Source organism: Humulus lupulus, chromosome 4, assembly GCF_963169125.1.
Source record: "Humulus lupulus chromosome 4, drHumLupu1.1, whole genome shotgun sequence".
NCBI classification, from domain to species: domain Eukaryota; kingdom Viridiplantae; phylum Streptophyta; class Magnoliopsida; order Rosales; family Cannabaceae; genus Humulus; species Humulus lupulus.
Window position 1 is genome coordinate 123,519,198 of NC_084796.1, and position 22,871 is coordinate 123,542,068.

General features: G+C 43.5%; 1 pseudogene; it reads right to left on the bottom strand.

Moving 5' to 3' along the window:
* Positions 1-13,721: 13,721 nt before the first annotated feature.
* Positions 13,722-15,671, bottom strand: LOC133830776 (UDP-glycosyltransferase 89B2-like; annotated as a pseudogene).
* Between the last annotated feature and the right edge of the window lie 7,200 nt (positions 15,672-22,871).

Below are 22,871 nucleotides of genomic sequence, written 5' to 3' on the forward strand. Positions count from 1 at the left end.
GAGCTACTAGACCGGCAGTCGCCGGAGTGACCTTTCTGGCGAAGACCTGCGTCAGCATTTGAGCTCGGCACAAAGTCCACAAGCCACCCAAGGGGGCGACCTGCGAGATCGCCTTAACTCTCATAGAGGGGAGCCAGCAAGAGGAGACAGCCATGCTCGCTCAGGGGGGGCCCTGTCCGAAGTACGTAACGGCAGGAATGCCCCAAATAACCTATCTCAAGATAGGAGGGGAAATAACCCACCAAATATGTACAATGGATCCGGAGCTGTTGAACAGCCCCAGAATAACCAAGGACATCAGGACCAAACCCTCGAGCGTCTGGCCCAGATGGAGGAGCTGATGAGGAAGCTCCTGTCAGAAAAAGAAAAAGATGAATACGATTCAGGGGACGAGATGGAGCTCTTCGCCCCCAGCATAGCAGCAACGGCTTACCCACCTGGTTTCCGTATGCCGCACCTATCTAAGTTCAATGGAGATGGAGATCCGTCGGATCATATGGGGATGTTCAACACCCTGATGATGGCCCACAACATTGGCCCCGAGCTGAGGTGTTTAATCTTTCCTTCCACATTGATTGGACCATCCAGGCAGTGGTTCAAGCAAGGCGAAAAACAGTCAATCAGCTCCTGGAAAACTTTCTCGGCTGATTTCAAAAGGGCATTCCGAGCCTCCCAGGCTGCCCGTGTTCAGGCCGACTCTCTGGCTAACGTGAGGCAGCAGCCCGGCGAAACTCTGAAGGCCTACCTAAGCAAATTTATGAATTTCGCTGCTCGGGCCAGAGATGCGGATGATAGCTCCAAGCTCATGGCCATGAGAACTGGAATCCTCGTCGAAGGGGAACTCTGGAAAGATATACAAAGAAAGGGAGTCAGCTCGGTTAACGAATTCCTCAACAAAGCCCAGGAATGGATCAACTTGGAGGAAGCCGAAGCCGAAGCTGCAGGAACCAGCCAGGTCCCTGATCAGCCCGCTGGAGTGGGGACAGAGGTCATGGCAGCGACCCAAAACGTCACACAGAACAACCAGCTCGGTGGAGGCAAAAGAAAGGGGAATGGCGAAAACAGCCAGCACGGTCCAAAGAAGAATAAGTCCGTAGACAAGTTCAAGCCCGTCTACGCAACTTATACAGAGCTCACCTAGTCTAGGGAGAATATCTTCCTAGCTAACTCTACTCGCCTCCCCTGGAAGAGGCCGGAGCCGTTGAAGCACCAAAAGGGGAAGAGAGACACCTCCAAGTTTTTCCATTTTCACAATGATGTTGGCCACAATACTGATGATTGTAGGCATTTGAAAGATGAGATCGAGACTCTCATCCGAGCCAGCCCCTTGGCTCAGTACGCACGGAACAGGGTTCCAGCAAGTCGACCTGCTCCAGAAGTCCCGGTCAGTCAGCCCGGGTCTCGGGTAGATCAGGACGTCCCTCCTCCCATAATAGGAGGAGAGATATCCACCATCTCTGGAGGTCCACATATGCCTAGCACGAGCAGGGGTGCCCAGAAGAGGTACGTAAATGAACTTAAGGCGCACAATGGAGTAGAGTTCATCCCGGAGCAGCGCCTGCCAAAGCAACAGCGATTGGAGAAGCAACCAATCATTTTTACAGAAGATGATGCAGGCCATGTCCAGTTCCCGCACAATGACCCTCTGGTCGTAGCAGTTCAGCTCGCTAATCGGAGGGTTAGGAGGGTGCTGATCGACAATGGGAGCTCGGTGAACCTCCTATTCCGGTCCACGTTAGAGAAGGAACTTATAAATTAGCTCGGCTAGATGGAGGGCCAATCCCACGAACCTGGAACGCCATCCATTTGAAGAGATATTATCAATGATTCACTTGTAAGGCCTAAAAGGCCATTTTTTATGTATTAAGCAATGAGAATCAACTTTTTGTTTATATTTGTACCTGTTTTCAAGTGTAATCTAAAGTAACCACGAAAGACCCTTTCCCAGTTACTTGGGGGGCATATGGTACCTGGATATAACCAGGTGGCCTTAATGACTTAGAAGTTCATTCATATCGATTGATCGTTGTTTTTCTTAAAAAAAACGCGAGATATTGATAAGGATCAACGCGAACTAAGTCCTATCCTGGATTTAACCAGGTCGCATCATAAAACTTAGAAGTTGATTTAAATCTATTGATCATTGTTCTTCCTAAAGAGCACGAGATATTGATAAAAATTAACACGAACTAATTTTTCAAATTATGTTCCTGGATATAACCAGGTCAAAAAACTTAGAAGTTGATTTAAATCTATTGATCGTTGTTCTTCCTAAAGAGCACGAGATATTGATAAAATTAACACAAACTAAGTTTTCAAATTAAGTTCCTGGATATAACCAAGTCAAAAACTTAGAAGTTGATTTAAATCTATTGATCGTTGTTCTTCCTAAAGAGCACGAGATATTGATAAAAATTAACACAAACTAAGTTTTCAAATTAAGTTCCTGGATATAACCAGGTCAAAAATCTTAGAAGTTGATTTAAATCTATTGATCGTTGTTCTTCTTAAAGAGCACGGGATATTGATAAAAATTAACGCGAACTAAGTTTTTGAAAAAATTGTAACTGAAATGCGTAGAAGCAAAAGAGAGTTAATCAATTCAAAGGTAAAAATTAATTGTCTCGAGGTGGGAACACCTCATGCTAAGGTTACAACAACAAAAAAATAATAAGAAAGAGTGAGGAAAGAATGGAAAGGCCCTAGGTTCCACCAGTTGGCCCCTTGGAGGTCGCCGTTTCGCCCTGCTCAGCTGCGCCAGAGACTTCCCCGGCCTCGGAAGGTTCTTCTTTCTCGAGGCGAGCTTTGAACTTCTCCAGCAAGGGCTCCCAGATGTCCGCTGCCAGGAAGGAGAAGTCGACATCCTGATTATAGGCCCAGCAATGGTAGAACATGTCCTCCATGGCAGTACCTGAAGTTGCCTACTCGACCTCCAAGGCGGCCTTGGCCTCGGCCTTCGCAGTGTCTAGGTCGGCTCGCGAGGCGGCGAGGGCGGCTTTGGTGGCCTCGAGCTCTTGTAGCTTGGGACGGGCCTCTTTCAGCTTGCCCTGCGCGGCCGCTAGAGCGTCCGTAGCCGCCTGCAAGGAGGTCTGGTGGCTGGGCACAACCGCCTGGTGCTCGCTCCTCATCTCCTCGAGCTGAGCCTTGGTCCGGGCGATGCTCCGGTGAAGGGCAACGGCGCTCTGCGAAAACGGAGAGGCACATGCCTTAGAAAAAAAAAGAGAAGGGAGAAAGAAAAAATAGGGCAAGGTGTAATAATCAAAAACCATAAAAGGTTGAGGTTAACTTACCGTTAGGGGCATGCCCAGTGAAGACTCCAGCACGCCCACCGGGCTCCTGGTTTCGATGGCCCTGATCACCTTCTCGTTTAACTTGTATATGTGGCTGACGGCGTAGTTCGCCGACTCATACACCGTCCCCCGGAAGGCCTCTGGAATCTTCTCCAGGTCCTGGAGATCAACCGGGATGCGCACCTCGGAGGTTGAAATGGCCGAAGTCCCGGGCTCCGCCCCTGTGTCCCGGACGAGGGCCGGAGCTCGCGGAGGGGGTGGGGGCATGTTGCTCCCCCCAGCAGCAGGAGGATCAGTTCCCACGACCTGAGCGGCGGGGGGCTGCTCTTTCTCCTTTGCAAGAGACTTGGTCGGGGTCCCAGCGGTTTTCTTTAAGGTCCGGGGCTTCTTCATTTTGGGCCCAGAGGCCCCGGCTGAGGGATTCCCCCCGGCGAACGCAACTCAAAGACTCCCTCCGGGCTGAGACATCTCTTCTGTCAAAACAAAGATATGGTTAGTACACAAGTTAACATCCATTCAAAAACAAAAGCAAAGAGAGATTCAAGTACATATATATACTAAAAGGGGTCCTACCCCCGAGCTAGAAGAAGAACCTATGGTTACGACCATCGGTCCCGGAGCTCTTGCGGGAGAATCTAAGTCGATTATTTCCTGAACTGGCGCAAGTTCTGGATCCGACTCTGGTTCCCAGCTAGATTCTTCTACATATTGCCTAAGTCCCGAAGCTACGGCACCCCTCCGGATTGATGGCCATGATCAAAGGTTGGTCCCATACTCCTCAAATAGGATCGACCGAAAGGCTAGGGTGTTATCTATGACTACGGTACCCCTAGGTCGGCTATCTTGGTAATCCAGCATGAGCTGGTTGACACAGTGAAGCAGGGTTGTATCCAGGTCCGGATCACTTCGGTGACGTTGGACAAGCTTTCTGGGATTGAACCTAGCTAGCCGGGGGTCGGCAATGGCCCTATCTAAATTCCTAAACATGTAAGGGTTACCTTGGCCAGAAGGACCCGCGGCTGCTCCGGACTGGATCCTCTCCTCGTCCGTTCTCTGGGCGACCTCCAGCGCCCGCTTCCTGTTCCTCACGAGGGGAACCTCGTCCTCCTCATCTTCGTCCCCCGCGACCTCCTCCACGATGGTAGGTCTGGTATCGCGAGCTGGGGGAAGCGCCCGGGGCCTCCTTAGGTTCAGAGTCTGATTTGGGAAGATCAGCTTGCAGGCCACCATCGTCTTGTCTATCACGAGCACGCGGTAATCCTTTTCACTGGGGGGCAAGCCCGCCAGTGTCTCGTACTGGACCTCGAGGGTCACATATTTCTCTATCCTCGCGAAGATAGCTGCAGAATAAATCTAAGTCAGAAAGGGATACAGGAGGATCTAAATGGTACTTAACTTACGAGCTAAGGTTGAAAAGCACTTACGAGGACGATTGAAGTAGTGGAGCTCGCAGTTTCGGAACCTCGTCAACATAAAGAATTGATCTTTGAAGTCATTGGGGTGGCTGGGTAGCTCGATGACCGCAGCCGTGTTGGGGAACCGGGTTAAGTAATAAAACCCATCGCCTCGCCCCCGCTGCTCCGGGCTGGCCTTGAGGCAGAAAAAGTACAAAATATCTGTAGGAGTGGGGACCTCCCACTCCTATTTCAAGAATAAATATCTTAACCCTACCAACAGCCGATAAGAGTTGGGGGGGAGCTGGAATGGGGCCAACTTCACGTACTTGAGGAAGTCAGCGAAATACTGATCCAACGGGAGGAAGGCCCCCGCCTTGAAATGCTCGTCGCTCCAGGCCAAGAATGCCTCGTCAAGCGGCGCGCAGCTCCGCTTGCCCTCTGCGGGAGGTAGGGCAATCACTGATGCTCTCCCCAGCCCGATGTTGTGGGAGAGGAATATTTTGTTGACCTTCGTCTGGTCGGTAATCTTTGAGACGATCCTCTCCGCCTCAAAGAACGCATCAGGAGCCACCTCAAGTTCCTGTTCCACCGCTGGCCCGAAGTTGGGGATCGGGGTTTCGGCCATCACCTCCTTTCCTTTGTCCTGACGGGAGGACGAGCTGCCTACAGGCTTCTTGGGAGCATTCTTCTTGGGTCCCATCTGATCGCCTAGCGAACAAAAAGAAGAAATTTTAGAAGAAGGCGACTTAAAAATGGAGAACAATCTGTTTCCTTGACACGAGCTGAGGTAAGCCCAGCTCGTGGAGAGTGAGACCACGCGGTTCTAAGAACACGCGCCTGTGCTCCCAACAAATCCCCAATTACTCGGAATTCGTGTGTTAGGAGGGCCAGGTTAGAATTTTTCCTTGGAGGGAAAGTTCCAATAGGCAAGAAAGGCAAAACCGCCTGTGAAGCGTGTCTCCTAAGCTACCCGGTTTTGCACCCAAAATACTGGATATTTTGAACTAATATCCCAAAAATCCTACCCAGAAATTTTCCCCAGAAAATGCATCCTGTAAACCATGCCCCTAAACAGTTTTCTACTGCAAAGATACCCTAACCTAAAAGGCTTTCACCCTTCATTCCCACAAAACCCATCAAACCCTTGCATGTGGCTACAGTAAATATTTACCTAAGCTACAGTAAAAAATAATTTCGAAACATGCACAATCAGGAGACTTACAGAGTGTTTGGCTGGGAAGTGGATGAGGATATCGCCTGGGTTGGGGCTTCGTCGGAGCAGTTGGTTCCAAGGATTCGAAGGAGTCTTTGCGCCTGAATTTCTTGAACGATAGGAATGGCGGTCGGGAAGAAAAGGGTTTTTTCTCTTGAAGATGAAGAGAGAAGAAGAGGAAAATTTCTGAAAAATTTCAAATGAACGGGTGGCCCGTGTGTAAGGTGGCCACCCCTTTTTATATGCGTGAAGGGTCACGTGAAGAGGTCCGTTGGATTTCCCTGATGTGGGATCCAAGGCCCTCCACTCGAAAGATGAAACGACGGCTAGGCATAGGCTAGGCCATTAAATGCGGTTCTCGGAAGACGTACCGTCACCAACCACGATGTTCCACGTATTTGGCGCCTGCGTAGAATGTGGAATATGAAGATTTCATGGGGAAGCCTAAAAGCCCCTACTGTGGCCCTACACGACGTCGTGTACCACGAGCAGAGGCTTGGGGGGCAGATGTACGCCCTGATTTTCCCACGGGCTGATTAATGAGTTAAGATACGGCCTAATCATGACTTCCATGTGGACATCCCCAAGACCGGAGCTGCCATCGTAAGGTCCTACCTCCTTAGCTCGAGGTAACCTAAGGGTTAGCCAAGATTGCTCAAGGACTGTCTGGACTCTGAAGGCCGCAGGTCGAGGTAAGCATCCAGCTCGTGGTACGAGCTGGATTTGGAGGTTGTGACCTTTTATAAAGTCAACCACGCAAGGTAAACGTGCATATATCAGACATCACGTGTCTGATATATCCCTGACTTCTCGGACACGCAGCAGGAACGTGCGTATTCAGACACCCATGACTGGTTTGGGCCGTGCGGCCCATTATCCCCTTACCTATTGATTTGACCACACTCATGTGTCAGGTTTAGGAATTAATCATGAATGTCATTGAGTTGACATGATAGGTAAGAAGGTCACGGGATGACCTTCTTACCAACTCCCAGGTGCCCTCTCCTATAAATATGGAGACCTTGGGAGTTAATGGGGGTTGGATTCTATATTGTAAGAAATACCCTGTAATCAAATACCCAGTATATAGCAATAATACTGACTGGTGGAGTAGAAGGATTTTAACCTTTGAACCACTTAAAAAACGCATTTTGAGTCACCATTTCATTTTCTAAGATCATTTATCTATTTCGGTTCAACCTAAGCACTAATCCCTTTCTCTTCTTTTCTTAATTACCTGTTGGCGAAGAACCGCGTCAACAAGTTTAAATAAAAGAAAGATCTAGAAGCTCTAGAACCTTCCATCAGCTATTAGGATCACGTTTTGACTCAGTCAAAGTTGTTTAATCAATTCAAAATATGCTGAAAAAGTGCAAATACGTGTTTCATATATTAACGTATGCCGATATATCTCGGCTATAGGGGCCGATATATCGCCTACGGGAGATACGAAAAATACGTCGACTTCGCACGAACGAACAAACGGGGCTCAGGAAAATGGTCTAGGCGATATATCGCCCAGGGTAATAGATATATTGCCCCTGGGAGTATATTTTTCAATAATGAGGATTTTTAAATTTTAAAATAGCCTTAACCACTTAGACCTGCCTTTGAACGATTTTGACCGAGTTCTGGGCATTTGTTGAACGAAAATTGAATTCTTTTTCATTTTATATTCATTTATTTATTCAAATTAAAAAGGGTTAGTTTCACTCCTTGAACTCTATAAATAGGACCTAGTACCCAACCATTTTCTTCATTCTTCAAGTATTCTTCAGAGCCTCCAGGTTGCTAATGTTACTATAGAGAAAAACACTTGGGTTTTGGGTTAAAAGCTTTATCAATATAAGCTTTTCTAAACACTTCGGAAGTGAGATATAGTGAGATTTTGGTATCGAGGTTTAGATCAATTCATAAGATCATCTAAAGTAATCTTATCCTTAAGTTTAGTTTTTCATGGTTCTTTAGTTTTCTTTTATTTTCTTTCAGATCCTAACTCTTGTTTATAATTCTTGATTAGGTGTTTAAGTTTCTTGAAACTCGAGGTTCTTTTCGGTAAGTTTCTACTCAGATGGTTTAGTTTTCTTTTTCATCTCTTTTCTTTAGAAACTCACCATTCTTAGTGTTGGTTTTAGGAGTGTTCCAAATCATGTTCTTATCTCCATAACCCAGTTTTTGGTAAGGAAAATAGGTAAGATTATATGTGTTTATATGTTTATATTATGATATGTTTTATGCTATAATATGTATATGTATAAATATGTGTTGTAGTCCTTGGGCATATGACTTGCTTAGATAGTAAGCCCCAAGAATATGTTTTGTAGTCGCTTGGGCATATGACTTGCTTAGATAGTAAGCCCCAAGAATTTTTATCATTTTCATGGTTTAGAGTTATGATTTACCCTACCTCGTTTAGTAGACAAAGGACCTAGATGGGTTATCATATACTACAATGTGATCTAACATACCTCGATTAGTAGACAGAGGACCTAGATTGTTTTATCACATGCCATGTTAATGAGTTAATGACCATTAATATTGTAGTCCTATATGTTATATGTTTTTATAGTCATATGTTTTATATGTATATGATATAGTATTTTGTTTATGATTTATGATATATGTTGTTAGTAGATTTTCCTTGCTGGGCATTATGCTCTTTCCTTTATTTTTAGCTTGATGCAAGAAAATGAATATGGAAGGCGGAAAAATTCATGGCAGCTTGGCTTGTGTGTTGAGGATGAATGGACTGAATGGACTATGTGATCGGTCGAGGATGACGTTATTTTATGTCTTTTGAGTTATGTTTTATGTATTTCTGCAATTAGTATTTAATTAATTTAAGTTTGTTTTTATGTATTAAACAATGGGTACCCATACCGTATTTTATATTTCATATTTTACTTTGTATTTTGCACAGAATTTATGTAACGCCCTACTTCCTTAGAGTCGTTACTAAGTGAGTTTAAAAAAACGTGCTTTCAACTCACTAATCGAGGTTTTAGGTCAAATAGTGTAATTAAGCCATAAACACAGGAAAAACTTTAGAAATAGCAATTTCCATAGAAAATCATAAAAGTTTTACACTTGGGATCCCAAAATACAGTTTAGAAACATTTACAACATATAAATTGAACCAAGTCGACTAAACGACAAAATCTAGGTTTATTTACAACCATCTCCCAAAATCCTCTAGCTGTGGCAGCCAGGCTGGCCCAACATGTACACGCCGCCTCACGCCTGCTACACTCACGGTTGGTTGGCCTTCTCTTTACCCTTACCTGCACCACAGAGCATCCGTGAGCCGAATCCCAGCAAGAATACCCACAAACATATAACATGTGCAACATATATATATCAAGCATATAAACAGGCCACCAATGGGCTAAACACATACGGCCTAGCCGTCCCAGGCGTTTACCAAGCCCTGGGTTCGCGGACCACGCCGTGAGGATATCCCAGGTATCCTTTTAGGGACTCGCCCTGGCAACTCGCACTCCACGTGCTCAACGCTACTCCCGGCCCCTTGCCGTACTCGGCCTTGCACCCAACGTGCCTAACGCCGTTCCCGACCCTTTGTCGTTCCCGGCTTCCTGCCGACCTCAGCCTACACCGTTCCCGGCTCCTACCAATCATTCACATAACAACAATCATAGCATAAATAAGCAAGTACAGAACTCTAGCAAATTAAGTCAAAGGGCTACGCCCTGTAGTTCAAACACATTGGGCTCAGCCCTGCACACAATCTCTATGGGAACAAGGGTTTTCTTACCTGAGTCCCGAGCTTTCCGAGCACTGATATCCCGAGCACAGTCCTTTAACTTGAGCCTCTCTGAAACCCTAGTCACAATACATTAACAACATCCATCCATCAAGTTCTAATCCAATAAATAACTTTCATCCATAACCCTAACCTCCGGGACCTTGAATTCTATCAATCCGGGTGATAAAATCCATCCCGAGCCTTAACCATTGAGTTCCTACACCTAAACTCCCTTAAAAACACAAGCTAGCACTAAGAGCTGCGGCTAGCCTCGAAACAGAGGCTAGCTTCCCACTGACACCCACACGGGCCGCGGCGCGCATGAACTCCTCGGCCTCCATCGGCCGCGGGTGCACACGGGCCGCGATGCGCCCCTCCTAGGGCCACGGCCCTCACCTCCAAACCCAGATTTCCTCACCATCTTTCTACACCTTTCCTCAAGCCAATTCACCCAAAGCTTATTTAACAAACCCAAATAATTAACACATACATTCCAACTCAATATCAACATTAAAACCCCATTAAAATCTGCTCCAAAACTCAGCTAAAACACCCAAAAACAGATCAAGTTCTACCCACATGCATAACCCAAAAACACAACTAAAATCCCAACATAATCCCCATAATTAGAGCTTACCTTTGCTGAATTCAATCCCTGAAGTTGATCCTCAATCCTCAAGCTTTAAGCTCCTAAGTTTTCTCAGCCCAATTCCTTGCTCAAGTTAGCTTACACCAGAATTTCCTTGAGTTGTTTCTTAGAGAATGAAAGAGAAAGAGATAAGAATTGTCTTCAGCTGGGGAAGAAAACTAATGTCGGTTTCCCAAAGTTTCTAAGTGATTCCTTCTTTTGTTTTACTTAACTTAAGTCTAAAGGGTTACCTCAAGGCTCGGGGTACCAAAACGTCCCCAAGGGCAAAATGGTAAATTTCCCCAATATTCCCTCCTAGACATTCTATCCTCAAATATATCTCCAAATATTTATTTCCACAACTCGATAACCCCATAACACATCTAAAACCCGAACTACCCCTCGACTCGCCCAGAGTCGGAATCTCAACCCCGTTGTGACTCTCTGGCTATCCGCTCCCCAGGACTGTCTCGGATCGTGCTGCACAGACATGTCACATATATATCGCATTTATCACATTTATGCCCCTAATATCCAGACGGGGCCCACATGCACATTTAACTCAACTAAACATGCATCATTATCATATATTCACATTAATTCACACATTAACATATTAAAGCATTTATTGCCCTCCAGGCACACTAATCAAGGCCCTAAGCCCGATTAGCAAATTCAGGTCGTTACAATTTATTTTGGGGTTTTAAATAAAGTTATGTTAATTCTTATGTATGTTTCCCAAAATAGTAGCTATGTCTAGTAGTTTTAATGGTCCAAGGTCTTAGAAATAGTTGGGTCATTACATCAAAAACACATAAAAACCAGCCATGAAAACTCATAAGTTAGAAATCAACGTCAAGGCTTACCTCTGATGAAGATTGAATCCCTCAAGACTTAAGCTTCAACTCATGAGATCCTAGCCCAAATTCTCCTTGGTTTCTTGCCCAATTCCTCCTTTGCTTCAATGGTTAACTTGGAAAGTGTTTAGAGAGAACAGGAGTGAGAGAGAGAGAAAGGTCGGTTTAGGCAGAGTTCCAAGTGTTTCTAACTTTTGTCTTATGTCCCTTAAGTGACTAAGTTAATCCCAAGGCCCGGGGTACCAAAAACGTCCCCGAGGGCAAAATGATAAATTTCCTCAATATTCCCTCCTAAACTCTCTAACTTCAAATATATCTCCAATTATTTATTTTTATAACCCGATTAATTATCCAATACCCAAAATACCCCTTGACTCACCCCGAGCCGGGTATTGGGTCTCGTTGTGACTTTCCTGCTAACTTGCTCTCTAGGATCGCCTCGTGCCGAATAGTTCAAATAAAACCACATAATAATGTGGTCTCTCACATATATCACATATTTACAAAAAGTATAGCAATTAAACACATATTTCCACATATTGTCATCACGGCCCCCTAATCAAGGCCCTAAGCCTTATTAGGTAATTTTAGGACGTTACACAAGTAATCTGCAAAAAAAAAAAAAACAACCCACAAAAAATTTCATAAACTCATTTATAACAAATACAAAATACACACATATATTAACAAACAAAAAAATACAAATTAAACCATAAAATACAAAGAAAATAGGTTTAGATTACCAAACCAAGGAAGAAATGACCACGAATTAGCCTGGAAGACCTCAGATGGCGGCGGGGGATGGTTTTCCGTCGCTGTCCTTTGAGAATTTTTTTGCAGAAATGAGGAAGAAGGCTCAGGTTGGAGGTTATATCGACAGACTCTATAGCGACGACATGTTGTCGCTATAGAGTATATGAATGTCGTAGCTGATATCAAACGCACCGTTTTACTCAAACGATGAGACCCTACAACAACGACATAGATAGTAAATAGTACACAAATCCCCTCGTGTGCTACGCGTCTACTCTACAGCGACGACATGTCGTCGCTATAGGCAGTGAAATTTGACTTAAATTTTTTGGCGGTTCACATTCCCACGTTTTATTTTTGACCCTATAGCGATGACATGTTTTCGTTGTAGAGTACAAAATAGCTGATCAGTGGATTATATTGGACTCTACAGCAACGACAATTCATCGCTATAGGGTGTGCAAATAGGCAACCAACTCTAGGCAGTTGAGTTCCCCGAGCATCCTACAGCGTTGACAGGTCGTCGCTATAGACAAACATATTTCCCTCTTTTTTTCTTATGAATACCCTACAACGACGACATGTCGTCGTTGTATAGTCAGTTCCCGCCTCGTGTTCCCTCCAAATTCCTGGAACCCTAGTTGTCACTGTAGGGTATTAGGAAATTGGAGGGCCAGATCGTGTGTTGTTGATGTCGTCGCTGTAGCTTATTTTTAATAAATTAAGAAAAAATAATTTTTCGTGGATTTTGCCTACATATAGTGACGACTTTAGAGTCGTCGCAATAGATGTCGTCACTGTAGACTCTTTTTCTTGTAGTGAATGTACATCATTAAGTGCATCTTATTAGGGGCGACACATCAGAGGCGACATGTCGCCCCTGATCTATATTAGGGACGATTTTTATAGTTATTAGAGGCGACCTTCGTCGCCCCTAAAAGTGATTTTTGTTGTAGTGATAATATTTTTTCACAAGGACATACAAAAGCAACATGTCCTATGCGTTTTTAGTAGCTATCCAGAGAGTTCACCAAGCACTAGGAGTCTTATAATCCTACGAGCATCTCAAATGGAGATGCAAATCTATGATGCATTGTTAAAATATAATACACTTCAAAGAAAAACTTCTCCAATGGTGAGCTAAAAATTGTACCAAATTTTGCGCATGCTAAAAGTTGATCCAAATTTAGATCAAAATATGGCATGATCTAAATTTGGATCACCAATAAATGTTTATTTTTTTGTCATTATTTATTATTTTATTATATTTTTTTATATATCTTTTTTATTATTAGCATTAAATGTTTATTTATTATTTACTTTTTGGTCATCAATTATTATTTTTAGCATCTTATGTATTATTAGCATTAATTGTAGACATTTTAACATAATTTTTATATATATAAGCATTGAAACATAATTATAAAAGTTGTTACAAAAATGTCATTTATTAACTTTTTGTGCTAAACTTAGCACTATTTTTATATTTTTAATTGGAGATGGTCTAAGAAGGACACGCCGACTCCATAAGTAATATTTCACCATTGTTGCTATTTGTGGAAAATTGATTTTGTGGTTGGCATAAAAATGAAATTGAGTAGGTCATCATTTACCATTATGTGATCACCACCGCAGGCACACTTTATTTTATTTATTGTCGTTGGAGGTAAGTTAATTTTGGGCGCTGGTGCATCGGTGTCCATGGAGTAAGTTAATAATTTGGTCTTTTTATTTATATTCATACATTCACCGTACTTTTGGTCTAGAAATCATTTATATGACTGTGGACAAAACATGAATGTGTACAAGATATAAATGATCGATCATAAATGCGTTGCAAAAAAATTCATTGTGGAGTGAATGCAGAATAAAATAAGCAACTTATTTTTTTGGCAAGAAACAACTTATATATTCGGCTTGAAAAAATAAAAAATAATAACTTATTTAATTGATTCAACCTAATACAGTAAAAAAAAAAAATATGACTGCGGTCCAGTCCTTATAGTTGTGGGATTTTGTTTTTCCTTTTATCATTATATAATTATCACTACCCTTAAATAAGTTGTAATAATATAACATCTCTCACTTGGAAAGCTCATTAAGCTGTTTGACCAACTCATTCAAATCCTTTTCTGAGCTTCCTCCTCTGACCACAGCTTCCATTGCCGCACAACTCATCTCCTTGGCTCGGACCCTCTCCCGTTCGTTATTACTTCCCTCAAACAATTCAACCAACACTCTACCCAACTCGGCCGGCTCTGGAATTATCCGAGTTCCCTCACCAACTTGGATACCCGCCCCGCACTGTTCTACCACTAGCTTAGCATTAGTAAATTGGTCCGCACCTATCGGCCACGTCAGCATCACTACCCCAGCGGCTAGCCCTTCCTGTACCGAGTTCCACCCACAGTGAGTCAAGAACACACCCACAGCTCGATGACTCAGTATTGCCACCTGTGGTGCCCATCCTCTTATCACTAGGCCTCTTTCCGTCACGCTCTCTTCAAACGCAGCCGGAATCTCTCCAACATTTCTCTCGTTTGGTTCCCTAACGCAGAGTATGAAGTGCACCCCGCTCTGTTCTAGTGCGGCCGTGAGTACCTCCAGTTGTGCGCTCGTTAACGTGACGACACTCCCGAAGCACACGTAGACGACGGAGTTTTCCCGGTGCGAGTCAAGCCATGTTGTCACTTGTTGACGTGGTAAAGCGCTGGTTCCACCTCTGCTAAGCGCGAGGTCATTGTTTAGATCTGGAAGCAAAGGTCCGACCGCCCACACACGACCGTGGCCTACCTCATTCTTCAAATGATTCAAATAAAGGCTCTCCAACACGGTGAATGTGTTGAATACGATGCCCCAGCTGGCCATATTGGCAAGATTGTTGTTTCTGTAAAACTCCCAAATGGGATCTTTATCGTCACCGGATCTGTAGATTGGAAGAATCTGCCACCAGGGGTATATCGGAGACTTTGGAAGGTTGGGGAACGTGATTGTTGCTGTATCGTTTTCGTCGTTTGGGTCCTCGGCAATATTCTATTTTGGTAGATATTTCCACAGGGCGAATGCAATCGATTGAGCGGAAGCGCCGGAGGGGGAGAAAACGATTCGTTTCACTCCGAATTTAGCCGCTAAGTCATTGGTCCACCCGAGAAATATATCAGATATAATCGCGACTACGGGAGGAGTACCGTGGGACTCGAACCACTGGATCAGAGCCGGCTCGTGATGATCTCTCATGACTTTGATCTTGGCGATGTGTCTGAATGGAGTCGATAAGGGAATGTCCGGAACTGGAATGACCAGTGTTTTGAGAGAAGAAGATGAATGCGTGGAGATGAGTGGCTGAAGAAGAGGGAGCTCCTTGGGGGTAGGTGACGGTTAATCCGCGGGTGAGTAATCGGTGTGTGAAGTCGAGAAGAGGTATCATGTGACCTGAGGAAGGGTATGGGTAGACAAGCACATGTGAGCCCTTGAAGGTGGTGGTGGTAGATGACATGACTGGGAAATTTTGATGGGTTGGATTGGTTTCAGAAGAGTGGGAAGGAAAATTATGAGAGGAGATGGCCTTTGACGCACGTAAAAAATTGGAAACAATGAGGAATAAAAAATTTCTTCCGAAGAAATGAGCGTACTGTTCCGTGAAAAAAAATAATAAAAAGGGAATTAGCATATTGTCGTTTTCGTGCGATGCCACGTGTGAGAAAAAGAGGAAAACCATAAAAAATACATGGGGCTTTTGAATAAGATGCTGAAATAAGCTGATGTTTAGCATTTACTTGTTTCACACACGTCTTCGTTGTCGGTTTAAATGTGTTGTACTTCTAATGCATTTATTTAATGGAATAATATAAGAATAATATATATTTAGAAGAATATGATTATTTTATAGTTGCAAAAAATATATATTATATATTTTTTTAGAACATTATCGAATCTCCATTAAAAATTAAAAAGTGGGTATAGGAAAATGAACAGAAATAGAGTGTGGTATATGATCATACATTATCTTCTTTAACAACATGCATGAGACAGTACTATTGAGGGATATATAGAAGAAAACGAGCAAGACATATCACTAATAACATCACTAAAAGAGATAAGTCTCTAAAACCTTTTCTAATTCGATCAATTACACTTCTAGATTCCGATTCTATTAAAACGACAGGCAAACAAATAGCTTGATATATATATAATATTTTACAGGACATTGATTTATTTACAAGTGGACTTTTGTATAAGTGGCTCGGGTCTGGGTCTTTGCTAAGTGATATCGTAATAGTTGAATACAATAGCAAATGAAATTTGGATTGGTGAACCTTGATTTGTTGACTGTGTGCACTACTTTTCTATTGCCCAATAGGAAAAGGCAACTCGAATTACTGTTTAAGAGCTAATAAAGAAGAATGCGTTTTTACTTGACGGAAAAACACACTACAAGAAAATCAAAGGTTTTAGCTACCAAATAGTTTTTGTAGCAATTAATTGTAATTTGCTACCAAATTATGGTAGAAAAATGATTTAGTAGCAAAAACTAAAAATATAAGATCAAATATTTTTACTACCAAATTTTTTGGTAGCTAATTGATATTTTTAGCTTCCAAATTTATTTTTGTAGCTATATCTATTGTGACCAAAATAAAAAAGTTTTTATGTTATTGGCTATTGTTATCTCGTTTCCTGTCAAGCACCCGGATCCGCGTATCAGGCCCACGGGCTGGCCAAATGAGTTTGGGCCCAGCCCAGGCCCGTTTGGCAAGAACTATAATAGATATCGACGGCCCGATTCTGGGCGACGCCCGAAGCGCGTCCGGGGAGTATTGTCCGGGACGGTCGTCCGGGAAGTCGGTTCTCCAAGGTTGGCAGGATAAAGCATCCGTGACCCTGACTTCGTCACAGGAAGCGTGGGAGTTGTCCCCTCGTTTCCCCTACAGAAAAGGCCACCTCGGGATTGTACGCTGTTGGTTCGGACCTGCGCAGCCACTGATCTGACCGGTCTTGTCCCCTGAATCTGCCTCGTAACTCGAAATGCCCAGACCAAAGCTCCAATTTGTCACATGATAGAGATGGTTTGGGCTGGCCCAGTGGGTTCAGATTAATATTTTTCATTTATGTTTTAATCCTTTGTATTGGGCTTCTGATAGAGGAGCCAGCAGTATTTATACCTTTATTGGGCCCGGGTTAGCCCAGCCCAAGCCCAGTGCACATGTGAACCTATAAATACATGCAACAGAGCACTCGAGAAGGGATCTTCTCTTGGTGTGTATACAGTTACTCTGCTGAAACTTGTAGAAAACTCCATTGTAAGAAGCTCTCATACAACAGACTCATGGACTAAGGCTCATTAACGCCCCAACCACGTAAAAATCCGGCTTACAACTTCTAAACCCTTTCTCTCTAATCTCTCTTATCCTTTATTATTCTAGTTTCTGAAAAACTCGGTAAACATTTTGGTGCTTTTATTGAGAGCCTGAGAAAGCTAGTGTTGACATCAAACCTCTACAACAATGGTGAACACAAGACACACCACTTTCGACCCTACTAACCCAGAACAGGGCTGTAACGCCCTACTTCCTTAGAGCCGTTACGAGGTGGGTTTTAAAACGAAAAATGTGCAATGAACTCGCTAACCGAGGTTTTTAAAACAAATGTGTGACTAAGCAAAAGTTAAGGCTGTAATCTTTAAAAATGCGTTGTTTCATTGAAAACTTCTAGTATTTAACATCTGGGATCCCAAAATAAGGTTTGAAAACTATTTACAACTTAAAATAAGTTTACAGTCGATTAATTATTAAAATCACAGATTATTACAACCATTTCTCAAATAAACCCCCAACCAAAGCAGTCAGGCAGGCCAAACATGTACGTGTCGCTTCACGCTCTCCGTACTCATGGCTGGTTGACTCAATCTTTGCCCTTACCTGCAACACAGAGCACCCGTGAGCCGAAGCCCAGCAAGAAAACTCATACAGTACATAACATATGCGATTTATATAGTTAACATATCAGATAATCCACAGATAAACAAGTATTCCATTAGACTAAACAAACACGGCCATGCCGTCCCAGAGGCCTTACCAAAGCCTGGGGTCTCGGTCCTCACCGTAAGGATATCCCCTGTATCCATTGGGGTCCCACCCTGTCTACAAGAACTTCGCGTGCCAAGTGTTACTTCCGGCCCAGCTGTCGTTCTCGGCCCTTCGCCGTTCTCGGCTCCCTGCCGTTTCGGCTCTTTTGCCGTCCCTGGCTCCGTTGCCGTTCCCGGCTCTGTTGCCACACATTATTACTATAATCACAAATAGTATATCTCAAATAACATTCAAACATATATCAATTCAATCAAGTCTGCACCCTAACATGTAATGCAATATAGGGTCGTGCCCTGCAATCACACTATGGGCCCATGCCCTGTCCTACGGGTGCTATAGTTTTCTTACCTGTCAATTTGATAGCTTTCATCACTTGACTCCTTGAGCACGATCCCACTCGAGCCCTAGCACACACCTAAACACAGCCATAGGTCAAAGTCATCACCGAACCTCAAGTCTGAAAACCTAGCCTCGGGACCAATCCCGAGCCCCCCGGGAAGTCCTAGATCCACAAAACAAGATGGTGGAATCGAACCCCGAACCCTAGGTCAAAATCCCTTAAAAATAACCCGAAAACCCCTTTCTGGGAACAGGGTAGCACTATAGCGCTACAAGCAGAACTGCACCACCCAGAAACAGGGCCTAGCGCTACAGCGCCCAAAGACTAGCGTTGTAGCGCTAGTTGCAGGCAGGCAACACCAGTTTTCTTTTTATGCGATTTCTTTGAGCCAATCTCACCCAAACTTCCCCAAATCTTCACAAAACTCAAAATCAAGCTTATAAACACTCTCCACTCATCCCAAGCATCCCCAAATCTCAAAACCCAAGCTCATGCATCCCAAATCTCAAGATTCACCATAGACGAACCCTAAACCCAGAAATTCAGTCAAACATCAAGTTAAAGGCTTAGAATTCATATCGTTGATGCAATTTCGACTTTGATTCAACTCCTAGACCTCCTTAGCTTGCTCTTCTCAAAGCTTGCCCAGAAATTCCCCTAAGATTCCCATCAATCCAGCTTAGATACACAGCCCAAACCAGTCAAAACCCAAAACTGAAAACTCTAAAAAACTTACCTCAAACATTGATGTGATCTTGTTAATCCCTTGCCAAATCTTCAAGCCTAGCTTAGGATCCTTGAGGCTCAGCCTATCCTAGCTCTCCCCTGAGCTTTGCCCCAAGAAATTTGAAGAGAAATGGTGCTAGAATCCTCAAACCGCCCCTTTTAGGAAAACCCTCTATTTTTCTCTCTTTTCTTTTTTTCTTCCTTTTTCTTTCTTTTCCTTCAGATTTCTCACTCTCTAACAATCTCGCTCACTATATAAAGCCTCATTCAATCTATCTCTAAGAAGCCAATTGAACAAAATGCCCCCCTATTAATTCTAAACTCTTTTGTCCATGTAGGGCCATTTTAGTCATTTTACCCAATTCCCGTTAATTCCTCAAGTGTCTCTAATATTTTCCCATTGCTTCCCAATACCTAATAAATCACCAAATATGTATTCCTCATTATCAAAATTAATCTCAAAATATTCTCTAAATTCCTGTTTATACCCCCAGGCCGGCTCCGAGCCGAGTATAAATTCCCGCCAGGACTTTTCCGCTAATCTGCTCTCTCTGGGATCGTCTCGAGTCACAAATCACAGATACATCCACATCACAATGTGGTCTCAACAATCAGCACATATCAATACAGTTGTGCCCAAAATGGCCAAAATTACAATTATGCCCTTCCAACACAATCAGGGCCTACATGCATACTAATACACATAGTCATGCATCTCAAATAGTCAAATAGTCATATAACATGCTTTAAATCATAACCATGCATTTTACTCAATAAAGTCACACATAAATCCCAATATACCCTCCAGGCACACTAATCAAGGCCCTTAAGCCTTATTAGCGAATTTGGGGTCGTTACAAGGGCAATGGAGAGCCACTGCCCACCCAACCTCTTCCTCAAAGTCCGCCTGAAGACATTCCCCATCAGATGTCCCAGCCTGACGAGTCGCAGAAATACAAAGGTGGAGCGGAGTACGAGGAGGACTACTACGAGGAAGAGGAGGAGAATGAATGGGAATACCACGACGAAGCTGAGGATCCCGAGATCCCAGAAGGAGTGAACTCTAACCAGGAGGATCTGGAGGTGACTAGGCTGAGGCAGCAGGTCCTGGATCAAGAAGCCAGGATTGTTGAGCAGGCAGAGGCTTCTCGGCGGATGCAAGAGTCCCTCCAAGCCTTGCAGGCTTTCATAGCCGCCCAGGGTCCGACGACCAATCCCCCAGCTGGCCTGCTTTCGGGAGCACAACCGCCCGCTCCGCAAGCCAGAACCAGTGTGCCTGAGGACGTGGTGCCGACACCTCCTCCGGGATAGGCTCCTGAGCAAGGCCCAGGAAACCTGGACCGAGAGAAAAAGATAGCCGGGGCAAGAACCTAGAGGAAACCCCCCCCCCCCCCCCCCCGTCCAGAGAACCAGGACCCATCCCAGGCCGCTCCCTAGGAAAGAGAAGGTGCGCCCCGTCCCAGGACAGGGCCACCCGACCAATCCGCACGGGACGCGGTCGTACGAGGCCCCGGTATGCCCCAGGGCAAGCCGGACGAGAGAGGTCTTTACATCTTAGCGCTTCAGTGAACAAAAGCTGTCGGGAGTGCCCGTGTAATTACTGAAATGAGATCTCTATCATTTATCACCTTGAACCAAACTAAAAGGAAACCATCGTTTCACTTCTTCATCAGAAGCTATAGATGTTCATATCTATGATTAACACTCCCACTCAATTATACTACCGAGTTCCCAAGATGTAAGTATGGGCTAGTCCGTAGGGTAAGCTGGTAACGAACAAGTCAAAGAACTCAAATAATACAATCAGTTAGAATACTAACCACTCAGAATTGAGATTGAATTGACCTATGGTCAACTATATGATATGACTAGAATAGATAATAACGGTATGTTTACTTATCTTATCAACTGTCAATATCGGTCCTGTCCGATGTAACAAATACATCTGATCTTATCTACTTTGCTAATGTTCTGGAAAGAACATAACACTGTAATGTGTAAGTAGATCATATCGTAGATTGGCAAGTCAGTGTAAATCCGGTGCACTGACTAATCTTAGGACTAACTTATTTTCGAACATATAATCATATTTATATTCCACTGTGATTACGTCACTATAAATAAGATTAGCTATATGCTCGGGATTTAATAGAAGTTTATATTAAACAAATAATCATGAAAATAAAACATGTGAGCAAAGTGATTGACCAAGTCAAAAAATGATTTCTATTCTTTTATTGATAATAAAATGAGATTACAAGGAATTTGGGTTTTAATTAGGGCATAAAACCCCAACAAACTCCCACTTGCACTAGTTGAAACTAATGCCTTAATTCTACTAATCCCATCTCCTTGATATGCTTATCAAATGTAGCTTCTGGTAGTGTCTTTGTAAACGGATCCGTAAGATTGTCTTCAGTTGCAATCTTCATAACCTTCACATCTCCCCTGGCCACATATTCTCGAATAATGTGATACTTCCTTTCTATATGATTACTTCTCTTTTGACTTCGAGGTTCTTTCGAGTTGGCTATCGCTCCTGTATTGTCACAAAACAACACAAGTGGTTTATCCATTTCTGGAATAACTCCAAGATCCGAATAGAACTTCTTTAGCCAGACTATTTCCTTAGCTGCTTCTGACGTGGCTATGTACTCAGCCTCCATGGTGGAATATGAGATTGCAGACTGCTTTACGCTTCTCCAAATCACAGCTCCACCCCCAAGAGTAAACACCATTCCAGAGGTAGACTTTCTGTCATCGACATCAGTCTGAAAATCTGAATCGGTGTAGCCTACAGGGTTCAGAACACCACCCTTGTAGACTAACATATAATCCCTAGTCCGTCTCAAATACTTCAGGATATGCTTAACTGTTATCCAATGTTCCGGTCCTGGGTTTGACTGATACCTGCTCACTACTCCCACTGCATAGCAGATATCTGGTCTAGTACACAACATGGCATACATCAGACTTCCAACTGCAGATGCGTAAGGAACTTTTCTCATTGCATCTTCCTTTTCAGGAGTCTGGGGAGACTGCTTCTTTGAAAGATGAATTCCATGGCGGGACGGTAGACGCCCTTTCTTGGAATTTGTCATTGAGAAACGTTCAAGCACTTTATCAATGTAAGCTGCTTGAGAAAGAGCTAAAAGTTTGTTCTTTCTATCCCTGATGATCTGGATACCTAGAACATAACTTGCTTCACCCAAATCCTTCATCTGGAATTGAGTGCTCAACCAATTCTTCACATCTGATAATTTCTTAACATTGTTTCCAATGAGTAAGATATCATCTACATAAAGAACCAGGAATACCACTATTTGATTTGCCTTCAGTTGGTAAACACAGAGCTCATCAATATTTTGTTCAAAGCCATAGGTTTTGATTATTTCATCAAACCTAAGATTCAAGGAACGAGAAGCTTGCTTAAGTTCATAGATGGACCTATTTAACTTACAAACTTTTCCTTCTTGTTCAGATACTTTAAATCCTTCTGGCTGATCCATATAAATGACCTCGTCAAGCTTTCCATTAAGAAAAGTTGTCTTGACGTCCATTTGCCAAATCTCATAGTCGAGAGTGGCTGCTATGGATAGGAGGATGCGAATGGATTTGAGCATGGCTACCGGACTAAAAGTTTCCTCATAGTCCACGCCTTCTCTTTGGGTATAACCCTTTGCCACTAATCGAGCTTTATAAGTCTCGATATTTCCATCAACACCTCATTTCTTCTTGTAGATCCACTTGCACCCAATGGCCCTAAAGCCACTAGGTGCTTCCAAAAGATCCCAGACGGAATTTGAGTACATAGACTC